Source organism: Epinephelus moara, chromosome 9, assembly GCF_006386435.1.
Source record: "Epinephelus moara isolate mb chromosome 9, YSFRI_EMoa_1.0, whole genome shotgun sequence".
NCBI classification, from domain to species: domain Eukaryota; kingdom Metazoa; phylum Chordata; class Actinopteri; order Perciformes; family Serranidae; genus Epinephelus; species Epinephelus moara.
In genome coordinates, this window is record NC_065514.1 from 36,877,693 (window position 1) to 36,882,345 (window position 4,653).

General features: G+C 43.8%; 1 protein-coding gene and 1 long non-coding RNA gene across 2 annotated transcripts in view; both read left to right on the top strand.

Annotated features, from left to right (window-relative positions):
- The window catches only part of LOC126395323 (LIM homeobox transcription factor 1-beta-like), a 202,106-nt gene that overhangs the window by 148,130 nt on the left and 49,323 nt on the right, over window positions 1-4,653 (top strand). The gene's annotated exons all lie outside the window — the stretch shown is intronic.
- Window positions 1-4,653, top strand: part of LOC126395349 (uncharacterized) — a 20,219-nt gene that overhangs the window by 6,497 nt on the left and 9,069 nt on the right. The window lies entirely within an intron of this gene.

Sequence of the window (4,653 nt, forward strand, 5' to 3'; positions counted from 1 at the left end):
GACCTAAATGAATAAAGGTCGTAATTAACGAAGCATATTAATATTAATGAAGGAGCGCCTACTGAGGGCAGCTTTTTATTGATCGTTTGAACGTCGCGTGGTGGTCATTTTCGATTAAAGGCTGACGTCTCATTTGAACGTCGCGTGGTGGTCATTTTCGATTAAAGGCTGACGTCTCAGTGACGTCTTGGCAATGAGCAAACGCTCTCCCTGCTACGTCTTAACGATCTAAACTTGATACATTGGGCCGATGTCGGCCAGATGTATGTGTGCTATCTGGGTATAGACCGTTTCATTGCTATTCTGTTGCTAGGGCAACAACTTTGGTCCCTGTTTACTTCCTGTCAGCTTCTGCATTAACATACATTCAAACAGGAAATACAAAGGGACCCATTTAGAATGTTTATGTTGTCCAGTTTGAAACCGTCTATATAGCCCAGAGCGATAGATAATAACAGAGTGGCGACAGCCTTTGATGTCGCCGCCAGAGCGGTCACGTGGTTCATGTAAGCCTCAATAGTTCCAAACACAGCCTCCGCTGTCATGTTCTTCTATGGGACAGACAGCAGTGAGCTCGCTTTTGAACGGTAAATATTAAAATAAACCGTACACTGGTACATTTACAACTCTTATTGAATTACTGTGTATACATCAATTTCAGTTACATGTATTGAGTGGCTGTGTGACAACTAAAAGTGTAATTAGACAAGTTTTTCTGTGTGGTTTTTTTTTTTGGAGGGAAAGCTTTGTGTTAGCTTCATGGACTGCAGATAAATTAGCAACTAAACTGTAATCTGGTGCAATGCATCTCTTATGTAGCTACATGAGATTAATGTAGGCTATTTGTGAATACTCCCTGACACTGGACAGTGATGATAAATGATGGTTTTCAGTTAAACATTTTATGTATTTAAACGATGAATGTGACAATAACAGCAATTGTGTGTCTGTGAGAACAAGAAAAATTAAAAGACAATGTATGAAGGCTTTTACATCACAGAAAATAATAAATTTGGCATTAAGGAAGAACAATTTTATTTAACAGAGATCATATTCCAGCATTAGGACAGCAGAACAAAGGTGGGGCTATGAAATGGTTAAAAAAAGCCATATGAGATTTACTGCAGGCACAACTATGTACACAACTCTTCAAGGTGTGTTTGGACACACTGGAGGAGCTGGTGGAGAGATGCACACTGAAGATGTTCAAGGTAGTGCTCTGCACGAGACTGTTTTCTTCATCCCACTCCTGCCCGCTCCCGCTGAATTTCTGACCATTACCGCCTGCAACCGCAACGTGTGTATTATACTCCCGCCCGCACCCGCAATGTGTATGTCCACTCCCGCCCGCACCCGCAAAACTCTGAGAATTTATGCCCGCACAATAATAGAGATGCATTGATTTTGTGTCTTCTCCCGTCCCGCAGGAGAAAACACGTCATTTTATAGGCTATTAATAAAGAGATTCATGGGGTTGTTTGTTTCGTTTCCCTGGCCTGCATGTCTTTTGACGCACTGGTCAGGAATAGCGCTCCTATTTCGTTGTTTTCATTTAGTTTTTAATGAAATAAAGGCTGTTTCATATTCTATTCTCCTCCTCTGTATTTATTTATTTTTCTACCTTTATATAATCACGCAGTGATTTAGGTTAAGGCAAGCCCGGCGCCAGGATGAAGTTACTGAGGGGGTGGTTAAAAATTATGAGGGGGCAAATCTTTATTATGCAACATAGGTTCACAGTGAGTTATAAAGAGCGTGCAGACGTGCGTAATAGTCGCGCGTAATGACAGCTCGTCGCCGGTGAAACACAACTGCATGTCTTCTTTCATGTTTGTCTCATGACAGATGGAGCTTACAGACAGGCGGAGCAAGCGGCAAATTGGTATGAAAGCTGGTTCAGGGCATATTTGTCCATTTATGAATAAATATAGAGTGGAAACGTTTATGCATGTGCACCAAGATCCCGCAGTATTTTTTTTTAGCCGCCAAAGTCCAAACCGCCCGCTCCCGCAATATTTGTGTTTGGTTCCTCGGGACCCGGCGGGACCCAGTCCCAATGCAGCCCTCTAGTTCAAGGCCATCATGAATAACCCGGTTCATCCACTCCATAACACCTTGATGAAACAAAAAAACAGTGGTGGACGGCTCCTCTCTCCAATCCAATCCAATCCATTTTATTAATAAAGCACAATTTAAATAAACACAAAGGTTTCCAAAGTGCTGTACAGTAAAATGAACACAATAAAACATAATAAAAAGACAAAATACTAAATAAAATCAACAACCTACGTGGCGTTAAAAGCCAAAGAAAAGAGGTGCGTTTTAAGAAGACTTTTAAAATTAGACAGTGAGGAGGCCTGTCTAATGTGCAGCGGCAGTTCGTTCCACAATTTTGGAGGTCTAATGTGCAGCGGCAGTTCGTTCCACAATTTTGGAGCTGCAACTGAAAACGCTCGGTCCCCTCTGAGCTTCAGCCTAGTTTTGGGAACCCTCAGGAGCAGCTGGTCAGCTGACCTGAGAGATCGGCTGGGTGTGTAGAGGTGCAGAAGCTCAGAGAGGTACGCTGGGGCAAGACCATTTAGAGATTTAAAAGCAAATAAAAGAATTTTAAAATAAATTCTAAAATGGACGGGTAGCCAGTGGAGTGAAGCTAAAATTGGTGAAATATGCTCAAACTTTCTTGTGCCAGTTAAAAGACGTGCAGCTGCATTCTGTACCAGTTGAAGACGTGCGATGGAGGACCCACTGACCCCCATTTCTCTGGAGAAAAGGTTTTACTTTTGCCAGCTGCCTTAACTGGAAGAAGCTTGTTTTCACCACAGCTTTAATTTGGCTGTCAAACTTGAGATCCGCGTCCACATTTACCCCCAGATCATTAACAATTGGTTTGGCGTACTGTGCCAAGGAACCCAGATCGACTGGGGGGGTCACAGAGGTGCCACCAAAGACCATCACTTCAGTCTTCTTTTCATTAAAATTTAAAAAGTTTAGAGCCATCCAGGCCTTGACCTCATCTAAACAATTTAACAGTGGCTTAAGGGAGAATGAATCAGCCTTTTTAAGGGGGACATAGATCTGGCTGTCATCAGCATAACAGTGGAATCGAATGCCGTGCTACCTGAGAATAGAACCAAGTGGGAGAAGATACAAAGAAAATAAAAGAGGGCCCAGCACTGAACCCTGTGGGACCCCACATGAGAGAGGAGCAGTGGAGGACACAGAGTCACCAAGGCTGATACAGAATGTCCGATGAGACAGGTAGGACCTGAACCATTCCAGTGCCGAGCCCCTGATGCCCACCCACTGCTCCAAACGAGCAATCAGGATGTCATGGTCCACTGTGTCAGCTCCAAACGAGCAATCAGGATGTCATGGTCCACTGTGTCAAAAAGTCTAGGAGCACAAGGATTACACAGTGACCAGAGTCAGTAGCTAAAAAGATGTTGTTAAAAACTCTTAAAAACGCTGATTCTGTGCTGTGCAATGTTTTAAAACCAGATTGGAAAATTTAGGACAATTTAGAAATGGGCCTAAAATTAGCCATAACAGCAGGATCCAGTCCAGGTTTTTTAATCAGGATCCAGTCCAGGTTTTTTAATCAGTGGCTGCACAACTGCATGTTTAAAATTTACAGGAACCACTCCTGAGGACAGACTGCTGTTAATGATGCTGTGTAAATATGGCCCAACAGTGGGGGAAACCTCCTTAAAAAGTTGAGGAGGAAGAGGGTCATTGGGCGAGCCTGATGGCTTTAAATGCCCCACAGTCTCCTGCACAAAAGGCAGGGTCACAGGCTCAAATGAGTCAAAAACAGCAGAACAGGGGACAAACACTGAGGGGTCATAAGCAGGAAGTGAAATAAGTGCTCTGGTAGAAATGACTTTAGCAGTGAAGAATTGCAGAAAGTTTTCACACACAGAAGGAGAGGGCTCAATTCCCCCAGTCTGTGGTGCATTCAGAGCAGAGTTGATCACTTTAAACAACACACGAGGTTTGTGGCAGTTTAAGACAGTATTATCAGAGAAATATTTTCTTTTAGCCTTTTCACAGAGGACTGGTAACGACGCCAACAATCCCTCAACATTTGAAAAGACACTTCCAGTTTATCCTTTTTCCATTTACGCTCAGCTCTACGACACTCCTGTCTGGCAGTGCGGGTTGTTTCATTCAACCAAGGCTCTGATTTAACTTTATGCTGCCTGCTGTTTAATGGGGCAGCAGAGTCAATGGCAGTTTGACAAGTGTCAAGAAACTGAGAGCTAAGAGCCTCTGTATCATCGCACACAGGAACGGGAGTGACGCAGTTCTGACTGAAGGCGGCTGAGAAGCGAGCAGCAGTGAAAGGGTTAATAACCCGGCATCTGCGAGCAGCAGCGCGAGGTTTAACTGAGTTACAGCACACCGCAGCTTCAAAAAGTACAGGCATATGATCAGAGAAAAACGCTTCACAGACCTCCAAGTTAAAAACAGGCAAACCATATGATAAAACAAGATCAAGTGTGTGTCCCTGTACATCCCAGATAGCACACATACATCTGGCCGACGCCGGCCCGATGTATCAAGTTTACATCGTTAAGACGTAGCAGGGAGAGCGTTTGCTCATTGCCAAGACGTCGCTGAGACGTTGGCCTTTAATCGAAAATGACCACCACG